This window comes from Ambystoma mexicanum, chromosome 9 (genome assembly GCF_040938575.1).
Source record: "Ambystoma mexicanum isolate Mex_15411 chromosome 9, UKY_AmexF1_1, whole genome shotgun sequence".
Classification (NCBI taxonomy): Eukaryota; Metazoa; Chordata; class Amphibia; order Caudata; family Ambystomatidae; genus Ambystoma; species Ambystoma mexicanum.
In genome coordinates, this window is record NC_090931.1 from 653,701,590 (window position 1) to 653,727,540 (window position 25,951).

Consider the following 25,951-nt stretch of genomic DNA (forward strand, 5'->3'; position numbering starts at 1 on the left):
AAAAGTAAGAAAAATTAACTGCTGCCACCAGTGTGTCCTTTAGCACATTTTAGGTAACCAAAAAATGCCTTTGAGTGTAGTCTAGTGTCGTAAAGAAAACTCCATTGCACTGTATTGTAAGATGCATTGTGCAGTGATAACAAGTTACACAAAGTAACAAAGTCAAAAGTCTAAGGAGAACCTAGTTTGTCAATACTGACAGCCTGGAGGACTAGTCAGTTTCCCTAGAACATGTGAGCAAAAGCCCAGTGGAGAGAAACTGAAGGCTTCGCTTCAGTGTTGAAAGTCAGGTGAGGATCAAAAACAAAAGGTTTGGAGGTCCCTATTCTATGGAGGGAAGTTGCTAAAAGATAAATCTTTCCTAACAGTGACTGATCTAAGAGAACTAGGGCAGCTGACAAGCCAGTGTATGCCACTAGGCAAAGGTATTTGCGTAGCTGTAAGGACGAGCTCTATGCCATAAACGGAGCAGAAACAGACGTGGTGGTGGTGGGTCGGGGGGGCGCATGCGGGAGTGAGAAAGATTCAACGTATTGATATTCAGCAGCGCTAGAGGATGCCGGGATTTTGGCCAGAAATCAGCAGGCGAGGTGAGGTCAAGAGAAGAATTTTTACAATAGGTGTGGGACCGTGGATATTTAGAAAATGGTCTGCACAAAGACCATCTAAGGAGAATAGTTGAGAGGGGATAGACGTGGATTTAAAAGGGAATAGAAGCTTCAGAGGTTTCGGATAGAACAGGTGTTGAGTGGTGACCCAGATTTTATTCTTATGATATTTAAAGAGTCCAAAGTAAGGTATTGAATTCATGGAAAGAACAGGGGACCTGAGTTACCATGGCTGATAAGGGGGCAGAGCAGGAGTTGCAAATGGCATTACAAATGGTGGAGACTTGGTTAGTGAAAAAAGAGGCCTTTCCCTGCCTCTTAGCAAAGCTGGCAAATCTGGGGAGCGAAATCCTACTTTTGTGCCAGGCCACAATGGCGCCCCAGCCCACCACTTTGTGACTCTCACCTTTAGTGGATGCAGAGTATTCCATGGTGTCGTTCTACATTTTAATATTGCTTGTACTTGGAGGGCTAGGGGGTCACTTCTGCACATGTGGGCATGAGTGAAAAGTGCACAATGGCCATATCACATTCAAAGTCCATCCCTGGGTGCCTTGTCCCTCCTAACACTTAGCCCAGTCTAAAGTGCATAAAAGGACCTCCTTTTTATAGATGAGGCCAGATACGGCTCCATTCCCAACATAGCCTTATGTTTGAAATACCAGTGTAGCATTGGGAATTTCTCCATAAGGGGCGCAGTCTTGCATGTCTCCAAAGCTCAATGCATACTATATTTCCTTTTTTGAGTGAAATTCTCTCCACTTGTGAGTCCCCCAGCACGCTTAGCTGGACTTGTGGTTTTTGTGTAATTCTCCTGAGTGTGAACCTTATTCCACGCTCATTCATTCTTTTACTGTATCATTGGGAACCCTTTTGACCTCTTTTGGGTGTTTTCTAATGGGTTATGCTTTCCTCTGTTTTCTGGCATCTAGATTTTATTAATGAACTTGCTGTGCAGTGTTTTTGGAAGCTCCTTGAGCTTTCCTTTTCATTTTACATGTGTTAACGTATGTTACGGTGGGGGGTAGACGCCCTTTTGTGGAGTGCTGCAGGGAAACATTTGTCTCCCTTTTCTCACTGTTTGAGTAACTTAGTTACTGTTACGAGTTAATGGGACAGACTGTGGCAGTGTACCTTTTCAAGACTTTTCTGTGGATTTTTTTTCACAGGCTGCCATTGCAGCTGTAACAGGGGACACTAAGGCTACCATTGCCTAAAATGGTAGCTGTACTTTTCTAAGCCCTGTTCATGACTTGTTTTGACTTGAGCCTTTGTCTACCTGCCTTGGTGAGGGCGGGCTTTCCTTGTAGAGCCCGCCGAGGATCTGAGTGCCTAAAACAAACGGAAGTGGGGAAGGTAACATAATCTCCCCTAGTCTCTGCCCTGCAGTGTGTCTGCCTGAAACCACTGGGAGGCTGGCTGTCCCCTTGGACAGCCACCCCCCAGGTTTGCATGTAAGACTTGTCTGGTGATTGGTGGGCTCAGACAGTTTTCTTGCACAAAAGGTGCAGGTCCTGGAGCTGAACCTGTGAGTCGGCCACTGGACTGACGATTCGTAGAAGGATGTCCCAGCAACGTTCAAGTGACCACCAGAGCCATTGAGTGACGGCTGCAGACCCGACCCCGAATTCCGAGCAACAGGGAAGATCCCTTGAAGATGACCTCCTCCTATGGATGGGTGGGCCTAACTAGTCTCAAGATCACCTGCATTTTGCACCATCAAACCAAGAGCTGCAACCTCCCTGCGCTGAAAACACCCAATACCCTGACACCCCTGCCATTTTGCAGTGCAGCATCTTGTTAAGCGTGGTTTTGGGCTGCAACCTTGTGGGAATCCTTCTGGGCCTGCAGTGACTCTTTTCTGCTCCTAGTCATCCACTCTGCTGATTCACGACCAATACCCAATGAGAAGTCTACCGGACAACAACCGTTGCTGACCCGAAGCCTGTGAAAGGTTCCAACGCACCACACCAGTGCTGTGAAGATCCACTGCTGGGCCTCCCACTGCTCAAGTGCATCTGTCTGTTTCCTCCAAAGATCCTTCTTCAGCCACCCAGGCCATGAAATCTGAACCGGTTACAACTCTGGCCTCACCTTGGAGACCCTCCTGCTGCACCAAGTTCTTCATTGGAAAGGTACCGTACCGAGCCTGGGTACTTACCTTGGTCTCACTGCGTTGTGCTTGTATTCTTGGAGGGCTGCAGTTAAGCTGTTACTTGTAACCCTCCTCCAGGGCACCCCGAGTCCCATTGGGGTAAACCACTCATTGGGCCTTAACTTGATAAACTGTTACCTGCAAACCTGAAGAAACCTGCAGAGATTGTGCTCTGTCTGCTGTTTACCTGCTTCTTTCCTCCTCAGCCCTTGGTTACTGGATCTCCCCAGCCCCCCAGCAATAGAGCTGGTTCTGAAGCGACTCCGGGGCTCCAGAGTATACTACAGATACTTCTTGGTAAGAGAGACGACGGGGGACTGGAGGCCTATTCTCGATCTGCGACAACTCAACAAGTACATCAAGTCTGAGAAATTCAGGATGGTCACGTTGCAACACGTGCTTGGCCAACTGGAGGACGGAGACCTCTTGTTGTCATTGTATCTAGAGGACACTTACTTCCACGTCCCCATTCACAAAAAGCATTGCAAGTTCCTGCGCTTCGTTATACAGTGGAAGCACTACCAGTTCCAACTAAAGTCGCTGCCCAGAGTCTTTACGAAGTGCGGCCTATCTACGACTACAGGGGATATATGTCTACCCATACCTTGATGACTGGCTTTTCCGCGTCAAGTCAAGTGACGTTGCCGCCGATCACACGTGGAAGACTGTCCGGCTGCTGACGTATCTGGGGTTCTCGGTGAACTATGCAAAGCCCTGTTTGACTCCATCGCAGGACATCCTGTTCCTGGGGGCCGGACTCAACACGGTTTCCTTTTTGGTGGCCCCCTCGGGAGCGAGGATAGCGGCCATCTTGGGCAAAGTGCAACGGCTGCTAGCACTGAAGATTGCCATAGTGAGAAAGTCCCTGCTCGGCATGATGTTGTCGTGCATATACCTGATCGGGTTCTGCAGGTTGCGGATGCTACCACTTGAACTCCTGGACGCTCGTTGGATCCAGGTATCCGGAAGCTTCAAAGTCAGACTTCGGCTTGACGAGGAGTTCCGTCGAGCGATAAGGTGGTGGGGCGTGTGATCCAACATCGCCGTAGGCATGGATATCCAGAGCCCCCCGCCCCCTTACCAGGAGATGGTCACAATGGATGCTTCCCTGGAGGGCTGGGGAGTCCACAACATAGGTCTCCACGCCAGAGGTCTGTGGCTCCCGGAGAAGGAGCTCCACATCAACATCCTGGAACTGCGGGCAGTGTTTTGGGCCCTCGAGTCTTTTTTTTCCATCTCTCAAGAACAAGGTGGTGAGGGTCTTCACAGACCATACCACCACAATGTTTTACATCAGGAAGCCGGGGGTGGGGGAGGTGCCAGGTCCCCAGGTCTCTCCAGAGAGGCACAGGAGCTGTGGCGCTGGGCTGTCGCCCAGGGAATGTCTCGTTTCGTTTCACCTGGCAGGAGTAAAGAACACAGTCACTGACTCTCTCAGCAGGTAGCTGCACTCGTGTCACGAGTGGGAGCTTCGGCAGGATCAAGTAGACCGCCTCTTTTGCAGGTGGCGCAGACCCCAGATTGATCTATTTGCGACGGCAACAAACACCAAGTGCTGGAGGTTCGCCAGCAGGTTCCCCCAGCCGGGGAGCATGGGGGATGTATTCTCCTTCCTGTGGGAAGGCCTGTCCCTGTACACATTCCCTCCGTTGCCTCTGCTACGATGAGTCAACAGTCAACTGGTCGCGTATCTGCTCGCCAGGGAAGGAGGCGCAATCCTGCACCACGATCCAGGATCACTGAACCTGAAGGCCTGGCTCCTGCAGCATTAGAGTTCGGTGTTTATGAGCTGCCAGCGGACTGCAGGGAGGTCCTTGCCAGGGCCAGGTCGTCATCTACTCTTAAGTGCTTCGGACACAAATGGAAGCGTTTAGTGACTTGGTGCTGGTCGCAGAAGATTAGCCCTCTGAGGATCATGCCCCCTCACCCCCACCAAGTTCTTCTGTACTTGTTGTCTTTGGCTACGTCAGGGCTGACACACGCTTCCATCTACTTTGGTCTCACTGTCTGGTGAAGGAGTTCATGAAAGGTCTGTTCCGCTCGTTCCTGCCGGTGAAGGCGCCTGCCCCGGCGTGGGAACGCATGCTGACTAAGCTCATGGGGCCTCCATTCGAGCCGATGGATCCGTCTTCTCTCAAGTTCCTTTCTTGGAGGTCTGCTGTCCTGTAAGTGGCCCTATTTGACTTTCCACGAGGTGAGGGTGGTGCTGCAGACGCACCCCTCCTTCATGCCCAAGGTTCCGTCGGAATTTCATCTCAACAAACCCTTGGTGTTGTCTGTGTTTTTTCCTTTGCCTTCGTTTTGTGTGGCCTGCATGAAGAGTTTCCAGAAGACTTCTCAGCTTTTTGTGAACTTGCTCCTGTGAACCATGGGAAAGCTTTGTCCAAGGCTTCCATCTCCAGGTGGCTCTCCGGCTGCATCACTCATTGTCACCGGTTGGCAAACCGACCCCTGCCTCGCCATCCGAGAGCCCATTCTACCAGAGTGATCGCTCCTACGATGGCTGCTACAACAGCGTTCCTGTCTGGTGGGACCCTGCTGGACATCTCCAGGGCTGCTATGTGGAGGTCTACACACACCGTCACAAGATTCTACTGCGTCGACAGGTAGTCAAAAGTCGGCCAAGCAGTGCTACGCAACCTGTTCGCTTGAAGGTGAGCCTGGTGAGGCGGTAAGCGTAATTGCTTCTGTTGAGACTTGCCACCTCCCATGGTTGTGTATGATGTACTGCTATGTATTCATTATTCATGAGCATGTGAATCCATGCCAGACCAAGTTACTTACCTTTAACTGTTGTTCTCCAAGAGTGGGTCTGGCATGGATTTACATGCGAACCCTCCCTCCGGCCCCTCTGCGGCTCTTCTTGGTCATATCGCCACTTTATGGGCTACCAAATCTGAAGATGGCTGCCAGGGGGAGGGGCTTGGGTAGAGGGCAGTCATTGGCTGGGGGCAGTATGACTCAGAGCTCAGTGATTGGTTTATAGAAGAAAGACAGTTTGTAAGTGAAAGTGAAACTGTTTTTGCTTTTACCAAGGACTCCCAACTTGACAACCGGGAATATTCATGAGCATGTGAATCCGTGCCAGACCCATGCTGGAGAATAACAGTTAGAGGTAAATAACTTGTTCCTTCTCCCTCCTAGACTAAGCCTGGCTGCTCAGCCATTGGTACCAAACCTTTGGGTAGTTCAGGCTAAACCTAAGTGGTACAACCCGGTCACCCAAGGTGGGCTTTTCCAGGTTCTGTTACAGACAGCAACTTGTGTAAAACTCCCTAACGCATATTCATTCATACCGGCCATGAGATGCCACTAAAATTATCAAAACCTAAAATGTCTTTCAATGTGGCCTGGTATATTCCAGTCTTTTATCCCATAGCTTAATCCAATATGCAGGTGATAAGACACACCTTCGTCTCTAGATGCAGGGAAAGAATATTCAGCTACTGGCACATACTGAACAGCCCCAGACTTCAGCACCATGGATTACTGCTGCGACAAACTTCCATTGATAGACCTCAAGATCCTGTGCAGGGGAGATACCCTAAAACGTCATGTTGAACCTCAGAACCCCACAAGCAGATGTGCCCAACTTATTCCTACTCCTTGACACTTGTGGTGTCCATCCTATTATATCTTACAAGTGGACGCTGAGTTAGTTAAAGTGAGATGTTACCTCTAAACATCTATTTACATAAAGACTCATGCTGGGGCATTTTGCTAGCACAAACACTGTCGTCTTTGTTTTGCTCTCGTTAAGAAATTCGGAGGAGGGTCTTTTTTCCACCTCTAACCCGGTGGTCAAGTGACAGCTGGCAGGCCTCTACAGACTCTAACCGCCTAAAAAGAGGTCTCACCCTGTGTGGGACCTCAATGTGGTGCTGGGCGCATTGGCGCACAAACCATTCGAGCCAATGGTGTCTGCGGACATCAGGCTGGTCACCCTAAAAACAGCTCTGCTCGTGGGCCTCACCTCAGCTCGCAGAGTCAGCGAGATCCAGGCCCTTGTGGCCTCAGAGCCCTACACCACTTGCCGCAAGGATAAGGTGGTCCTCTGGATGTACCCTGCATTCCTACCCATGGTCTCATCCACCTTCCACCTTAACGAGGAGATGGTCTTACCTACTTTCTTCGCCAATCTCCAGGATGAGCCTCGGAGGGTCTTGCATCGTATGGATGTCAGACGCGCTCTGAAGTATTACTTTAACAGGACCAAGGATTTCCACAAGTCGGATGCCCTTTTTGTCACCTTCGGCGGTGCAAGGCCAGGTTATCAGGCTTCCAAGGCCTCCATCTCAAGGTGGAAGGTCACTGCCATCAAGGAGGCCTATGAGGGGCAACACAAGCCATTTCCAGCATATTTACATGCCCATGCGATCAGGGCCAAGAGCACGCACATTGCATTCCAAAGTCATGTGCCGTGGCAGGTCATCCTTAGGGTGGCCACCTGGGCCTTCCCCTCTGCTTTTTGCAAGCACTATTGTCTGGCCGACGCCTCTAGGTCAGAGGCGGCTTTCGGGCAGGTGGTTCTGAAAAACCTCCACCCTAGGGCTACACTCAGTTGTAATTGCCCATACAGTATGGAGGAAAGGGGGCGGGACGTAAGAGTAATTAATAGTTTCTCACTGTAGTGACTAACATACTCTTAGTCCATAGTCCTTTCCTCCATACGTCCCACCACCCTCCCCCCAATAATACTGGTATCATTAGGCAATGTTGCATATTGACGACGCGTCAATGGGGACAGAGGACTGGCACCGGTGGGCAGAGTCAGGCTAGCTGATGCTCCCACGGCCAAACGCCTCTCAATTTAAAGAGGAAGCAGATTTTTCAGGTGAAAAAGGTTCAGTCTCCTGTTCCTCGCAAGGGACACCCATACAGTATGGAGGAAATGGGACTATGGACTGTATGTTAGTCACTGCAGTGAGTAACTTAATTTATTCCTCAAACAGAGAACACATTGAACTGGCGAATAGACTGACTACATATGCCCTTCCTGGTGGGCCTGGATCAATCGGGTGTCATACCAGTCTGGTCAACCCAGCTAAACTGCATTGTTTGTTAGCCATACTACCCAACGTAAGGGAGGATATGCCTTGGCCACGATGGGTGCCGAGAAGGCATTCGACTCAGTAACAGCCCTTCTTATGTGAGGTCCTACGAATGTCAGGGTCACGATGTACATCGGTACACATGATTGAACTGCTATACACAAAGCCTACAGTGAGAGGGATGGCTAATCGCACAATTCATACTAAACATAGGTACCAGTCAGGATTGACAATATGGGAACATTTAGCATTGATGGTTGATGAAAAATACATTTGGGAACTATGTAGGTCTTACAAATTGAGCAAAGTCACAGCTATTGCCATTGGCCGACTGTGCTAAAACGTGAGGGAGGAATCTGGGTCTGGATGGCTGCAGAGGACAGTGAAATACCTCAGAATACACACTGAAAAAGTCGTAGACATTTTTTTCAAAGAAAATTATATAAAATGTACCATTCCCCATCTCTATGATAGGTAGAGTATCACTTCTGAAAATGATAATGGTAACATGTATGTCTATGTTACAGGGTGTTCCTATAGCTCCCATGAAATCATTCTTCATGCAACTAAAACAGCCAATGACTAAGCTTATAAGGATGGGCAAGCAAGCCTACATGGCAACTGAAATATTGATGTCGCCGAATTGGAAACTGGGACCAGTTCTCTCCAACCTAGCAGTTTATTACGAAGCAGCCCAACAGCAATATGCTGTGTGGGGCTATCGTTCTGACCCCTTATATGCCACATGTTTGTATGGCCACCTGTTATCCTTTGTTACTCCAGCTACTTCCAGGTAGTGAATGTACATGGCGGAAAAGGTTCAGGCCTGGCACACCTCACTGGAGGCCCAACAGAGATCGATATGCACCTGTGAGGAACCAAGAGCGTATTCCAACTAATAACCCACCCTCCATAGACAAGGCCTCTCAATCACCATTGAAAAATAAAATGACAGAAAAATGTAGTGCATAAGCATCGAACAATGGGGCATTGGGGTTTACATATATATCGAAGGAGCAACTGCAGGAAAGAGGAAATGTGTCACCCATGGCTATGTTCTATGTTCTTGTGTTTACATTATGCACTACTATGACAATATTTTACAGTACATTTCACATCTGAACTACTGTCAGCTGTCCTGGAATATATTATATTGCCACCAATGGTCAGACACTTGGTATCTAGACCCTATCCCAGGGTGGTGGAGTCTAAAATATTTCAACATCTACCAATCTAGGTAAAAAGGATATATGCCTGACAGACTCCTTGACTGATGAAGAATGGCGAGAAACGTGCCTGCTGACAAAGTGTTCCTTAACCATAAGTACTTGTATTAAGTATACTACACCCAGGACTTCATACACTATAAAACCAATTATCCCAGATTTGAAGATGTGGGTTGGTAATGAAAATGTCATGCATTTGGCATGGGAATGCAGGAAAGTAAAGGAATACTGGATAAATGTGAGGGACACTGTTAGACACATTACTGGCAGGGAATACCGGACTGTTGGGACCGTTTCCGGAAAAACCCACTTAAAAAAATAAAATAAAAAAGAAAACACAAGATTCCTGGATGGGCAAGCAAGGAATTCCACACTATCCAGCTTTACATTCTTTTGTAACCTTTTCCTGCAAATTTTAAACCCAGACTGGCACCATATTCACCTGTGAGAAGAAGGGAAAGAGAAAGATGTGTAGATCTGAAAGCAGCTTGCTATTCCATGAACAAGAGTTGTGAAGTCACTTAGGAGGGAAGGCCTGAGGGAATGACACTTGGAGATACTAGAGGTGTGTCACGATGGTGTGGCAAAGAGTTACATACAGCCTGAATTGATAACTGAGGGGCAATTTTTTGTTTATATGTCTGCCAAACAGGGGTGTTTGCTAGCTTCCACCCTATTCATCATGTTCAGGGATGATCTACAAGAGTTGCTGGTTGGCCAGCAACAGTATGTACTAGAGTGGGAGGCCAGGACAAAATGGATCCTGCTTGTAGCAGATACCACTGTGCTGCATGCTCACAAGGAAATCACCATGCACAAACTACTGGGTGCCTTTTGTTATTGCTGCATGCATAAAATGCCAGCTGTCGCTTGACCACTGGGTTAGAGGCGGAAAAAAGACCCTCCTCCGAATTTCTGTAGGCACCTATGGCTGCCAGGTAAGTGCGCCATGTGTCGACTTGCACTCCGGAGTGAGCGAGGTATGCAGAGAAGGAGAGGACTTCATCCAAAGAGCACTTTAGAGGGTTGATCTCCTTCGAGCTGGTCCAATGACAGAATCTAGACCATGTTCTCTTGTATTGGCTCCTGGTGGCTTTGCTCCAGGCACCCTGTATGATCTCCAGGTTAGCCTGTGAAAGGTTAAAGTGTTTAAGTGACCTGCTCAGGAACCACGCTGCAAGGGCTAGCTTGTGAGGGGCAAGGTGGAGTACCCTGCCACCTTGCTGGGTCAGGAGCAGAGCTCGGCCCAGCCGTAGGTGAATGGGAGGCCTGTCCGATAGGCTGAGCAGCTCGGAGAACCATGGTCCCGCCGGCCACCAGGGAGCTATCAAAATGATGCTGAGCTGACACGATTGCTTTATCCTGCAGATCACCCTGTGGACGAGGGGTGTGGGCCGGAAGGATTAAGCCCTCATGCAGTTCCACTGTATCTGGAACGCATCGCCCAGGGAGCAGGGGCCTTTCCCCCGTCAGGAGGCAAACTGCTGGCATTTCCTGTTGTGGGAGGCAAACAGATCCACTGGGGGATGCCCCATCAGAGGAAGATTTCCTTCAGTAACAGGTCGTTCAATTGCCACTCGTAATTGTCCGCCCCCAGTCTGCTGAGTCTGTCCGCCTCCAGGTTGGACTCCCCCCCCCCAGGAGGTGGACAGCAATGAGGTAGATGTTGTTCTCCAGGGCCCATTCCCACATGCTGACCATGAGGTTGTACATTGGAGGGGATCTGGTACCCCCTGCTTGTTCACATAGTACATGCTGGTGGAGTTGTCCATCTGGATAAGTACTGTCTTGCCATCTGAGAGGGAGGAAGGCTTTGAGGGACATCCATATGGCCTTCAACTCTAACCAGTTGATGTGGGACTCCTGTTACTGCCGGGTCCAGACTCCATGGACGCTGTGGTTGTCCAGAGAGGCTCCCCAGCCCTCTAGGGACAGTGACCTGAGGGAGAGGCTGCTGGAAGTGCTTGCCCCTCCTTAGGCGGAGGTCTGTGGACCACCAGATGGGGTCCAGCCAGAAAGAGATCGGAATGTCCACTGGCTCCGATTGTGAGCCCCTCTCTTGATTCTAAGAGGCTGCAAAGTGCAGCTGCAGTCTCCTCATCCTGAGTCTTGTGTGGGGTATGGCTAAAAGGACCGCCGCCAGAATACCCAGAAGGTGTTGGTACCACCAGGCTGAGGTCACAGTCCTGGAGAGGAAGTAAGTAGTGGCTCTCCTGATGGCTGTCATCTTGTCCTCCGAAGGGAAGACCCTCTTGGAGTCGGTGTCCCAAATGAGGCCCATGAAGGTCCACTTCACCGTGGGCTTCAGCTGAGACTTCTTCAGGTTGATAGTAAACCCCAAGTTGTGGAGTGTGTTCATAAGTGTGGAGGAGGTGTGAAGAACCGCCCCCGGAGTGGAGGCCCGGGCGAGCTAGTTGTCCAAATTATGAGTAGACGTGGTGGCCCTGAGGAGAGCCGCTACCGCGTTCATCAATCTGGTAAATACCCTGGGGGCTGAATTGAGGCCGAAGGGTAGCACCTTGTATTGGAAATGGCAGCCCATGATCCTGAAGCATAGATAGGACTGATGCGGCTGCCAAGTCAGGACATGTAGATGCGTGTCCTTCAGATCCAGGAAGCACATCCAGTCTCCCCTGTTCAGCGTCTCTGCATGAGGGCTGGTGTAACCATCTTGAATTTTGGTAGCGGAAGGGAGAGGTTTAGGGTGGAAAGGTCCAACACAACTCTCAGGCCAGCCTGGTTCTTCTGTATGGTGAAAATCCTGGAAAAAGAAGCCCAATCCTCTCTGGGAGGCTGGGACTACTTCCACTGCCTGGCTCTCGGCGAGTGACCGTGATCTCCGCCAACAGAATTGCTGTCCCAATCGGGGAGAGTGGGGGAGAGTGGGAGGAGGCGAGGAGGAGAGGAGGAAGGGACTGGTAGGCTGTACCCCGTGGAGACTACAGAGTAGATCCAGGGGTCTGAAAAATGTTGGCACCAAAATTGCACTTGGAAGGCAAGCCTGCCCCCTACTGGAGACACGTGGACCCGGAGGGGCTTGTCATGCCTTCTTTCCCTCAGATGCTGTCGCGGAGGAGGGGGCATTGGAAAAATCACTTGTCCCCCCCCTTGTTGTTTCTTCCGATGCTGACTCTGGGAACGGTCAGGTTGTCTATACCTCCGTTCTTGGAAGCCTCGGAACCCTCCAGACGCACTCCCCTTGTCGGAGCGTTGATTGGACTGTGTGTACACCTTGGATGTGGCCTTCATGAGAATAAATAAAGACTTAGCAGTCTGTGAGCTGTTCTTCTTTTTATCTAATACTTCATCCGTGGAGGAGTGGAAGAGGTCACTACCCTCGAATGGAAGGTCCAATATGCGTTCATGGACGTCCGGGTTGAACTTGGTAGCCCGGAGCCAGGCCATCCTTCTCATGTCCGTGGTGATGCAGATGGCCAGGCCAAGGTATCAATATGGGCCACTGTGGACTTCATGATGTTGGACGCTACCAGCCTGGGTTCTCCTAACCCCGCTTTAAAGCGAGCCCGACAGTGGGGAGGAAGTTCCACGAGCAAGTCCGCAATTTCCCGCCAGAGCCTTTGGTTAACAGCTGCCAGCATGGCATCAGCGTTGGCTTACCAAAGATGCAAGGAGGCGTTGGAGTACAGCTTTTTCCCGTACGCCTCCAAGATCTTCTCCTTGCCCACCAGCGCCGAGGATGAGGCTGCCGCGGACGACTGAGGCTTAGAATAGAGTGACGCTGCAGCAGCGATCACTGATGAGAGCGGCTGAGGATGAGCCGAAAGCAAGAGTGTATCCCCCCTCCAACTGCCTGTACTTGGCGCTGGTTGACAGGTTGGGTCGGGTGTGGCTTGAGCCACCCTTTTTTGGCCAAGGTAATAACGTCCTTCTGCATCGGGATTCCTGTCTTGGAGGGGGGCCTTAGGGTGAGGACTTCTGCCAAGACCCCCTCCTCGACCTATGCGATCTCTGGTTGAGGAAGGCCAAGGTATTCAGCCAGGGCTGCCACGCGTTCGTGGGAGACCTTCGCTGAAGATGGCGTGTCAGGGTCCTCCGCCTCGTCCGTGTCCACCTGAGCGCTAGCAGGATCCAGAACTTGTGGAGGGGTGCAGGGTTCAGTGGGCTGCGGTGTGGAGGCTGTTGCGGAGGCTGGTGTGGAACTGCCTGTATTGCCGGAGGCAGGGAGGACGGCGGCAGAGGAAGCACAGGTAACGCTGGGGCCAAAGGTACCAGAGGCATCGGTGGAATGACTGTGTACCGGTGGGGTGACCTGAGGGAGCATGTCCCTGATAGCATCTGGGGTGTTTGCATCAGCGCCAGGAACCTTTTGAAGAACCTGTCTTTGGAGGCTGGAGGTGTGGCAGGAGGAATGGACGGAATGGCTACGGGCTGCTAGGGCTGGGGGCACACTCTGCCTGGGTGCGGGGGAAACCTGCCCTTTGCCGCTGATGGATATGCTGTTGGCCACGTACCTAGTTGACACCAGTCCCACCTTGTGAATCGTTCCTCAACCCCTTTGCTAGAGGGGGTATCGGACGGTCTGCCATTTTGTCTGGTGCAGCGGCCATCTTGTCGAGCTGCGTGCCACATGCCGAAGTCGTAGTGCTTGGCTCACTGGAACCAGCCCCGTCCAAGACTCTTGGTGTTGGATCATAAGGCCTATCCCACACCTCAGGCTTGAGCATGGAAGGCATATTGCCCTCGGCAGATCTGCCGGTAGTGCTGCGTGAAGGCGCCCCCTCGGACATGATGCCGGTATTAGGGCGTTGCCCCTCATGAGTAACCCTGGTAGAAGAGCCTTGCGGCCCCTCATCACCGATACCGGAAGGAATCCGGAAACCCCTCAGCCGTAAGGCCGGTAGCTGGACTAGCCTCGGTACGTGTGCTGGAATCGGAACCTAAGAGGTCCCTCCCAGTGGGGCGCTTCCTAGGGAAGGAGTCGCCCTTGCAGGGTGCAATCATGAATAGAGACCTCACCTTGGGCCTCGAGCAATGTTTGACAAAGTCCTTGAGGTCCTTCAGAGGTGACTTCTGGAAGAGCTCGCTCCACCTAGCTAGCCTGTTCTTCAATGCCCTTGGAGTCAAGGCGTCGCATGTGGAACAACCTTCCCAGCCGTGGTCGGAGCCAAGGCAGCAGAGGCAAAGGGCGTGGGGGTCTGAAGTGGGGAAGAGTCACTTGCAGGCTGGACACCTGCTGAAACCCACTGAAGTCGACATGCGCCGGGGAGGAGCGTGGCGTCGGAGGACCAAGTATCTAAAAGAAAAAAGACAAAGATAGAAGAATATCCGGGGAAGAGCGCATGGTGTTACATGGCCGAAGCCAAACCCAGGAGCGCTTGTGAAATCGTACCATTCCCGTCGATGCGGAAAAGGGGACTGAGGAGTGGCACTGGTGGGCAGAGTCAGGCGAGCGCATGCTCCCAGGGCTGCACACCTCTAAATTTAAAGATTTTTCTGGTGAAAAAGGTCCTGTCTCCCGCCCCTCGCAAGGACGCCCATGCAGTATGGAGGAAAGGGGACGGGACATAAGGGTATGGCCTGTACAAAGAACATGGCTCCAGTGGCTTCCCTGGCTTCAACAGTAAAGTAATCAGGGCTGTGTAAGTGGTTACCAGGTGTTCTACAGCTTTCAATGAGGCCTTGCACATGTCCATCAGATGAGGGATAAGCTTGTCCATATATGTATTGATTTCAGATGTTAACCTATCACCCAGGTGCCTTCTCATTTGTGAATGATTTTACGGTGGCTCTAAAATCCTGTGAGCTGATTGGTTTATTTGAAAACAATTCCCCATCTGCCCCCCGCACTCCCACCTAGAGGTACATTATGTAACCATTGTTTTTCTATTTAATATTGGCCAGCTTAGATGCACATATTTTTTGGCAGCATGACTCCAATACTTGGTAGCATCTGACCATCTATACAAGCACGCCTCATTTGGTATGGCAGCTACCCTGGGTGGCCCAGGTTCCCGCCTTATTGTCCAAGCTAACACTCTACCCGGTTTATCCTGTTTACCATATAGTCAGGATCGTTGGAGCTGTTCTAACAAGCAAACTTCTCTATCAGCGTATTCTCTGAAGAGGGTTAATTTGGTTTTAATATCGCCAGATACCATTCTGTCTGCAGAGGTCGCAAATGCTATTTCCAACTCATAAATCTCAAAATCTAACAATCAAATGTATTTAAGTATGCCCATTTCATGTGTAATACAAAGCCTTCCTATGCAGCACTTAAATGACTCTCCTAATACTCAAAGATTATTAACCAAACCTTTACTGTCCTCCAAGAACAACATTGTCTTTTGCTATTCCCTGCTTGTGCTTATAGTCTGGTTCCATCTCCTAAAATGTAGCCAATGTGTTGGTAGTGAGCATTCAAGCACTAACGGAGACTGGTCCAAGAATGTGCAAGGCATTATCAATGATTCCTGCACTGTATTTAAAAAGTCGGTGGACATCATTACACAACCTATACGTGGCAAAGCGATGTGAATGGAATGTTTAATCTTGCACCTGAAAATGCATGTCTCCACGCACCCCTTGAGCAAGTTCATCCCGTTTTTGAGCCATTTGTCCTGGGTCTCGGTATAGTGGTACTTTTGTCATTTTTTTTAATCCATCTAACAATTAGTCTCTGGCCCAACTAAGTATCTGGACATTATTCTTATACAGCTTTACCGTCACCATACTGAAAAATGCAGTGTCCTCTCCCTTTGGAGCACATGTGTTTAACTTTATCACATTTAAAGTTCCTACCTGCCCCGCCACAACCACGTGCTTCCTGTCCCGTCCTGCTCAATCGTACTACTATGAAACCCCAGCATCTTTTAAATACAGGTTGCAATCCTACTACATACTGATGAACACGAGGAGTGAGATTGGTTGCTCCTGTTTTGGGATGAAAGGTACCATACGAACATGTTTCTTGTACTATAAGGATATCCACATCATGCCTTTGGGTATATTTTGCAACCTGTCTGACTTAACTTTAATCTTTGACACACCTGATGTTCCCTGTCAAAATCTTTGTTTCGTTCCACACAATCTGCCATCTCACGAGTAATTTACATTATAGCCAGTCAATCTGTACTATATAGCATTTAATGATTTGTTGCTACAGTTAATATTCCACATATAACAAACAACCCATGCCTTGGACTTCACCCTTACGGATACACAAGTCAGTGTGCTCAACCACAGCCTTAAATACCAGCCAATTTACACATAAAGCACACGAACGCACACCTAACATAACCGACAATCACTTGCAACAAACATCCCAGGCATTGGGCCTCACCCTTACGGATACAGCAAGCCAGTGCACACAATCAACCCATCTGCAACCCAACACACACAGACGCCAGTTTCTTCTGGTTCTGGACCTTTCCTAGCCCTCTACCCTCACTAACCAGCCACGCGAGCGCCTGGAGACTGCCCCAAGGTGGTAGAAGTGCACAGTATAAATCAACATAACCTAGCAACATAACATATATATGTCATAATACTTCTATATTGCATTGAACAGCACCACATTCCCACACAACTTTCCCCCACCACCCTGCCAATGCTGAGCAGAAACGCTGCCCAGACTTACCCAAACTTGCAGAAAACACCAAACGAAATAGAATATTGTGTGATTCAAGCGTTGGGTTTCATGAATGGCGATCTATACACCTCCTGATCGCTAGGGAGATATTTCAGTAGAGCATGTTTTTAACTGCATTTTAAGCACTTCCCTCAAATCTGGCAGATTTCAGTCCATTTGTGTCCATGCATCTTTTTTGTGAGTCTGTGGGAGTCACTCCTACTGTTCCTTGTTTTAATATTAAGGAACCCCTGTAATGCCTATAAGTTTTGGAAAAAAGTGACTTGCCGCCTGTCATCGCAGGTTTAGCTGGAAACCTCATTGTCCGTTTCATACTTTTCGCCCGCAGCTTTCCTTTCACTTGCATAAACCTGTCCGAGCGAGGAGTATTTTTGCTACAGTCCTATGGCCCCTTATGTCAGTCCACTGCAAGGAGTGCATCGGTCATGATAATTGAGGAGCTTAATGATAATGGGTCTGGGAAGGGTTTTGGTTGGCTTAGGGGGCATGGTGGTGGAAAGGGGAGGGAACTCTGTCAGCGTCCTATGCACCATTCGCACCACGTGACATAAGACTCCCAACAGATTGAGCATATAAATTGTTCCATTCCGCCAGGAATAATTGTTGCTTCTGGAAACCCTACCAAACAAATGTTACTCAGTCTATATCCTCACCCCCACTCCCAATACCCATTTTCTTGCCATTACTTTTCTCATATGCGTTTGCAGCTTTAACCTGTCTAATTTGGCAAGTTTTATCTTCCAGCACACAAATTCGTTTTCTACCTCACCCACAGACTGTTTCAAACTGCATGACGCGATGTCCATTTAGCCTCTGAGTCTATTTTGTGGTCCAATCCATCAATGCTCTGTCAAGGCCTGAAGAGCCCTGCAATGCGTCGTCTTATTTTTCCAACTCTTTTTATTAAAAGTTTTGTCCCAAGTACAGGTATTCACATATTTCTCGTACACGCAGGCTGCGGTTGCATCGTAGGAGTAGAAACCTGTAATACAGCTTCACGGCATATGAGCGTTATCGTGACAACCGGCCCCCCTCCAACCCGTCAGACGTGCTCCTGTCCTGGTCATATCTGGTGTTTGCGGTCCGTGGTGTCAGATATATTCTTGTCTTGTCATAGCGTTGGGTGTGTCGGGCCCCCTGTAGATGTACGAGGCCACCAAAGTTGCCTCAAAAGACTGTTATAACAGCTCTTCCCGCCTGACAGTGTGATTGGAGACACTGCAAAACAACAAAGAGGGCATCCTCTTCTTCCCCCTACAATCTGGAGAGACCCTATCTGATCCCATCCCCAACCAAGGTACGGTTGTCTTGATCAAATACTTTCTCTGGCTAGGTTGTACTCCCCTTTCAAAACCTCTGCCTTTGCGTTAGGCAAGATTGTATGTAGTAACCCTGTGGGAGACGACACCATTCTTGTCCTCTTGGCAATAGGTACCCCAACCTTTGGTATAGGCCTCTACTACACAAGTTGGTAGTGACTGAGCAGCCAGGCTCATCTCAAGAGTGGTCCTTGTGAGCTGTGAGGTTGTAACATGGAGATTCACAGTGACAGGTATTCAAATAACACTTATAGACAAGGTTTCTTGATTAACATGAATATTTAATAATTTAACAGTCAGTTTAAAAATGAGCCTTCTTCGAAGGGAGCAATATGCAACACTTAAGTATACTTCAACAATACACTCCTTCCGTTAAGTAGATACCCTTTTGGGATGGCACACAGACACTTTCTACACCCTCAGGTGACATCAATTGCTAGGACACTATGGACATTAATATATCACTTTTCACACTTCAAGGGTAATACTGAAGTTGTGGCAAAAAGGAAAAAGGTTAGGGAAGGAAACATTGGCTAACAAGTTTGGTTAATAAGTTTCGCAAACGGGTAATCACTTTAGAATCCCCCAATGCAATATGGATTAACTCTTCCCAGCTATACAAGTAAGGTATGTATGACTTTTGGATAGTTCAACACAGAGTCGGAGGGTAAGAAGAGTCTTCAGGGAGCCAGGACAGCCAATGTCACTTGAGCAAAGTCTAGGGGAGCTGAGGCACTTCTTGAATATAGTCAAAAGTCTTGCACAATGTTAAAGAGTTTTGTTGTAAAACGAAATCGCTGTTGGGCCACAAGCTGGGAGGCTTGTGAAGAAGCAAAGATGCAAGCAACTCTGCAAAGGGCAGCAAATGCAAGTCTCCAGTGAGAACAAGCAGGCTGCATACAAGAGGTAAGTACCCTTAGTTTACAGTAGCTTGAGTTTGAAGAAAAAGTTTCCAGCTGGCTTCTGTTCCTGTTGCAGTCCTGCAGATCCTGCTGTTCCTGGGCCTTAGTCATAGGACGAATGGGGACTCCTGCACTGCGGGTTGAAGGTCGGCAGCCGCAATAGGCACACTTCAGATCAGCAGCACTTCGTGGTTTCAGCTTCTCGCAAATAGCACCACTGCGGTTCTTGGACACCTTCTGGACTTTCCTTGCTACAGGGGTCCAGCACTCTTGTTGAGGTGGCTCAGGCTTGGTTAGTCCTGCTTCGAGGGAGTCTGTAAGATCTTCCTGGAGCTCGGGTCCTGCTTAAAAAAGAATGCACTCAATTCTGGTGTTCCTGCAGCAGCCATCAGAGAAAGGGGTTCCAGTCGAGTTTGTCTTGGGGTCGATTGGTCCCACCAACCCAAGGGGAGAAGTCCTCCTTTCCAGGCGTCTCTAGTGGATGTCGAAATTGGAGCTTCAGCAATGCAGCAGGGCTTCACCGGGCAAACCAACTGTCCAGGAGGTGCAGCCAGTTTTTTTTTTTTTTTCTCGGTTCCTTCGTCCAGTTGTCTACTCGTCTTCAGCTTCCAGGTTTGCAGTATTTAACGGGAACTACAGCACAACTTCTGCATTCTCTCCCTGCATTTTACAACAAGGGGTGGTTCCGGTTGTCCAATCAGGACAACCAGCCCCCCACTGAGATTTGTCCCCATTCAGGCAAGGTGGAAGACAAAGGGCTGTGGAGCTTTGGACTCCTCCCCCGCTTCCTGACTTCACAGACGGACTGGAGCCTGGGCGGGGAGTCCAGGGGACTCCCACTGAAGATAAAAATCACACAATGTAATTTCCCGTCCTGGATGTCGGGGGCAGGAACTAGAAAGGACAAGAAACGCTAAAATGGCAAAAAAAGAAGACTGGGGCCATTTTGGTAAAATGAGCACCCTTGGGTTCCTTTAATGCAGCTGTGAACACAGCCTGCGGTAAAGGTGCACCAAATTAATAGAAGGTATCACTGCCATCAGGTAAGCTTGTCCCTGTAACATAATTGTTACAGTTTTTAGTAAGGGGATACATTGTATCTCCCCAGCACTCCACATAAGGTGGGGCTGCTGGCTTCACAGAATAAAATGTAAAAGGGATCCAAAGATCCTTTCTACCCTTGGGAACTATAGTTCTCTCAAGGTAGGCAAAAGAAAGTTGAAAAGGGGTGACCCTAAGGCAACCCAGCAACAACAGACACTTCTTGCCAATAAATTGTTAAAAAGGATAAAGATAAAAAAGACACTATAGAGAGTGAAAAGAAATGACACCCAGAAAAAGATTAAAATATTCTGTGAGTGTGGGAAAATGTTCCCACTCAGAGGTATTAAAGAAGAATGTCCCATTAGTAAAGCAAAAAGGTTCTGGGGTTGACACAGGTCAGGAAGATTTACCATTTTTATGAAAATCTTACCTACAATTTGTCATTGGGGTGTCAATTGACAAGACGGTGCCCAACACAGTTCTATTTTCCCTTCCTTTGATCAATTGTTACCATTCCATACAACCCACAACATGTATTTGCTTGCCAATGAGGTTTCACAACACAGAGAGCATTGTAGTCGTCACCCTATTGAGCAGATGGTTACAGAAGAGTTTTACTATTCTATATTAGGTTAACTCGCTGTGTTCCTGTTGCAAAGCCCAAGAGAACATATATAAGAGAAGGCATTTACAATGCCATACAAAATGGCAAAATGGGGGATATGGCATTATGGGGGAGATCAACGAGATAAGCTGGTCGTGAGTTTCCCAATGTGCTGAATTTCAAAGACTTTGTTCTGGTGAGTTTACTCACCTTAGATGCACTTCAACTAAAGTTGTTTACTTGAATATAGATCTATATGTTAGTGCTGATAGATCTCTGGTGCCAATACATCCCTGCGCCCTGCTGGCCGCTCTGATAAGGGATCTCTGGTAAAAGAGCTGTGCCCCGAAATGCACGACACCAAAGGAGCTGCGCCTGAACGTCTTGCTTCATCTCGCCTCACATATCGTTTCACTGTCATACTGTGCCATCTATTGGACTCTCGTGGCATAATAAGGCAGTTAAACAATATGTACTGTCCTTTCCCACACATTAATAATATGTCTAATGTTTTGCATTCAGGTAACTTTTTTTATTTACAGAGGGACATCCCTCTTGAAAATCTTCTACTGCCCCCTCCCGAAACTACCCCCACCCTAAGCCTCAACTTAAGGGTACCAAGTCATATTTGCGCTGTTCAACGCAACAACTTTTAATTTTTTTTTTTTTAACCAAAATCTTTAGAAAGCCTTATTGGTTTTCTCTCCATTTTTCAATTCGAGGTTTTTCACAGCGAAAATATGACTGGGTTCCATACAAGGCAACACACTGTGATCAGTGAAGCCCCTGCCTGGAGCAAGAGGTAATTGTCCTAATGTCAACCTTTAGGAAAGGAAAGGTATAAGATTGTCGAAAGCAAGCGATGAGAGGTGCATGTATCCAGAGATGCAGCTGTACAGGGAGCTCTGTCTGTTATAAACATATTACGTTTTATAAAGAACTAATTTTTGGCTTGGAAGAGGCCTCTCTGAATGCAGATACATTAACTATTGAAAACATTCTCTCATTGGGGGCGCTGTTGCGTGCAGATGTGATGGCTACTTAAGCTGCAGAGCTCTTCTCAGTCTGTTATCCTTTTACTGAAAACATCCTGCTTCGCGGTCACCTAGTCCAGTAACTCAGCCTGATTTCGACGTGTGAAGGGTGGAAGACTGTCCGGTTGAAAAAGCCAACTGATTCACTGCTGTCTGGCCGAGATACCCATTCTACGAAGGTTGAGCGGTGCAGCAGAGCCTCGCTGGCCGATGACTGGTACCGGGACAGCAGCAATGTATCTTGTGGTGGGAAGGAAGCTCCTGGGCCCCGCAGTGGGAGGAGCCTGCACGCCCTCCATCTCAGTATAGGTTCTTCTCCCCCTCTCAAGCCTTGGCGCTCGATGGAACACCGGCCATTCCCAGAACCTGTGATTGCCTGAGGCATACACGAAGACACCCCCTGGGAACATGGGAATACATTAGCCGCCACCAGAGAGTGTGCCCACCCAATGCCCTGATTCGGGGGGCTGCGGTGCCGGATCGACGCATGCCAACTGAACTGTACGGGCCCTGAGATGTGGCTGCGGGGGGACGAACTGCACAACCCCGAAGGGCCGCACCTCGTCTGACCCTATTGGAGTCCCGGGCCGCTCGGCTGCCCTGCGTCGACTCGACTGTGGGTGGCCGAGTCCCTTAGGCTGACGCCCGACCTTGCTGTGTGGGGCTCCTTTACTCCAGAGAATGCTCCAACCCATGGCTCGAGGCGTTCGTGGTCGGCTCCATGATTGTTTTGCAGGTGTTGGGACCATCGTTAACATCCCAGACCCTCTTCGGGCCAAGCATCTTTACATGGTTGCGACAGCCCCCTGGGGCAGGTGCCACAAACACTCATTGAACTTTGCCTAATGGATCAGTGGACGCTGACGGGCAGTGGTGCCTGGTGGGGTCAGGGGGCCTGTGCTCCGCACACCGGCCTTACATGTGCGTGGACAGCCCGGACTACGCAGCCGCGTCCGGACACACAGGATAGGCGGAGATATCTGCCGCTCACCCGATAATAATATGCACACATCCTGATTGGCCTGCGTTCAGAGCCTGCGTTGATTTGATGGAATACGAAACTAATTTTCGACTGTGGCATAGGCTGCTCGTACTTTCAATGTTTTAGACACACGCCGGGGACCGCAGTGTGCCCGTTTACCTGTGGAGGGGCGGCATCTGGGCTTTATCGTGAGCTTAAACTTTGTGACACACTGGTGGACCAGGCCATAGCGTATATTGATACTATCATGCCACTGTGCCTGCATCCTTGGGCGTGGGGGCTGATTCTGTGAAACCACAAGCGGGCTCCACTACGAAGGCCAAGACAGAGGCCTATCTGCAAACCCCACGGGATCACGGACAAGGGAGCCTGCAGACAATGTATTCCCCTTAAAAGATCTGGCTGGAGAGCAGCCACACCGCAAGCACCTCTTCTGGGGGAGCCTGCCTGGATTGTGCGACGCACCTGATCCACCGGTCCGCCGTGCTTGCAAACTCTATACTGGTGGACATACCCCATTAAGGTATTCAAGACATTACTGTACGTGGGAGAGCACAATCCATTCCACAATAGCAGTGTAGCACTCACCAATCCTGTTTTGACATACTGCTAAACGAGGCACTCCAAGACTGTACCGCCCAGGGTGCAGTCTGTAAAACCGCAGGGGTGGCACGATAGGCGGCCAGACCACCAGAGTTTCTCTTTCACCCCACGGTGACTGCTATAGATATTATACGATACATCAGTCATTGATCCCCCTCATGAGGTCCCACATCTTGATAGAGACTCCACGCCATGCCGATTTTGCCTGAGACACCCTATACTTGCGGGGCTGATTGGCTGCCAAAAAAACAATTTCCAAGGTTTCAACGACTGAATTACAGGCTTGGGAACTCTCCTGAGGTGCTGACAGAAATACATCTGCGCTACAGTGCACGGCCAACACATGTAAGTCCCCCTGACAGTTACACAAAGCTATTTGTTCTATTGCATTGTGCACTAGACAGCGCCGGCTAGTTAATGTTCGGATACAGCACGGCGGTCAAGCCCACTTCTTAGAACATCCTGCAGCGGCAATCAACTACATTGAGTCTTCAATTCCACTACTGACACAGGAACGGTGACCGGACCAGAACGGACACCTGCAACCTGAAGCAGATCGGTGGGACCCGGCTGTTTGATCTATACTGAGTGCAATATCCTTTTTCACAAATACGACATGAAGTGTCTTGGTGGCACTGAACTATAACTGTTGAATTGTACCAGGCGGAGCGTGCCCAGCTGTGGCAGTTATGAGCCGCATCATATGCACCTCGGGAAAGTTTCTCAAGTTCATACAGGGATGTCCTCATCGAGTTGGGGTTGATGGTGTTTGTGGTTTATTTTACCCCTAGCACTATGCTGGGGTCAGTTGGGGTTGTTAACTGTTTGAAACTGAGAGTCATGTCACCGGAGACGGCACCCAGCCTGTCCGTGTATATCAGGCATATGGGGACTGGTATGATTGTAGATGGCAGTGGTTACTCAAATGAGTGGGGGATTGATGATTAGATTGCTCTCCTGGAATGTGCGAGGTCTGAACAACTCGTCTAAAGCCAGGAGAGTGGCAGCATTTGTGGCAAGAAACAACCCACAGATATTGATGTGCCAAGAGACACATGCCCCCAAACATACAAACGTTAACTTCGGTCCACGCCGGGGTCTGCTTCGGTACTATACGGACTACTCGGCACAGTCCGGGGGGTGGGGGTGGGGGGGGGGTTCTCATTCTGATTCATCCATCATTGGGGTTTCGATGCCTTGATAGTAAAACGGACACTCTGGGTAGGTACGTGTTGGTGTGGGGGGAGGTGGAGGGCCGTTCCATTGTATTGGTCAACGCATATGAGCCAAACGTGGACGACCTGGAGTTCTATCGTACGGTCCTTGATATGATCATCCCATTGGACTGTGGGGTGGGGACTTTAACACTATTCTTGATACAACGCTAGATAGATCCTCCCTAGCTCCCCATAGGCCCACAAGAACTGCCACTACCTTGCATCAGCTTATGTCACAAACCTCTCGAACAGACGCCTGGTGCATGCTCCACCCATTGGACAGACGGTATACATATTACTCGTCTGTACACGATTCTGAATCTCAAATTGACTATTGGCTTCTCACCTCTCTCGGATGCAGTGACGGCGTGCAATATCCACCCCTGCACACTTTCAGATTATTCCCCATTTTCCCTCTGTTTGGTGTTACGTGGTCTACACTCCCACCCCCCGCGCCAGACGCTGGAGGATGCCCCCTTCTATTCTTAAAGATCCTACTGTCTGTGAATCCCTCCAGGTAGAAATGGAGGAATTCTTTGAGATTAATGAGGGCTCAGTGTGGTCACATGCAACGTTGTGGGAAACATTCAAGGTGTGGGTCCGGGGCATTCTTATGACTAAGACCACCGGCCTGCTGGTGTCAGTCAGAAAAGAACTTGGCCAGGTGGAGTCCAACCTGTCGAGAGTCGAGCAGGATTACAGCTCCACTCATACCAAAGAAGTACTTGCTGACATTCATAAGTTGTTGGGGGAATTCCAAAAATTAGCTGACAGACTGGTACAATATATGGAGACTTCAGCCAGAGCCTGTAGATACGGTGAGAGCAACAAAGCAGGTAAATTCCTGGCCAATATGCTCAAAGCCGATAGTCGTAATTCTTCAATCACCAGTATCCAGAATATACAGGGAGAGGTGGTTAACCGGGAGGAGGATATAAATGCCACATTCACTCAGTTTTATTAAACGCAGATTTCCCATCGGGACGAACGGTCTACTGCCGAGACATCCAAGTTCCTACGGGAGCTGGAGCTTCCTGCCTTTTCTCCCGATATCCGGTCTACGTTAGACTCGCTTCTCACACTGGACGAGATAACAAATGCTAATAAGGCGTTAACATCTGGGAAAGCCCCCGGCTCGGACGGTCTGGGGGCTGAATTATACAAGTCATTGCATGAGAAATTGGCACATTTCCTTCTGAAGGTGTGGGTGGAAGCAATGGAACGGGGCTCGCTCCTGGACTCCACGCGTGAGGCCATGATAACCATGCTCCTGAAACCCTGATGCCCCGTTCATGACATGTCATCATACAGACCCCTCTCCCTGATTAATACTGATGCAAAAATGTTTGCCAGAATTTTAGCCACTAGACTCCTCCCATATATGTCCGCCTCGGTTCACCCTGACCAGTCAGGATTTAAACCAATGTGCTCTACAAGCCTAAATCTCTGCAGGTTTTTCGGAGTGATGGTACAAATCAATCCCACCACGAACGCAGCGATCGATGCTCTCGACGCCAAGAAGTCTTTTGATTCGATTTCCCGGTCCTATTTGCTCCTGGTTCTTGAATCCTTCGGGCTACGGATGTATTTTATCAAA

General features: G+C 49.3%; 1 protein-coding gene across 2 annotated transcripts in view; it reads left to right on the plus strand.

Annotated features, from left to right (window-relative positions):
- RILP (Rab interacting lysosomal protein) overlaps positions 1-25,951 on the plus strand; it is a 259,539-nt gene that overhangs the window by 228,620 nt on the left and 4,968 nt on the right. The gene's annotated exons all lie outside the window — the stretch shown is intronic.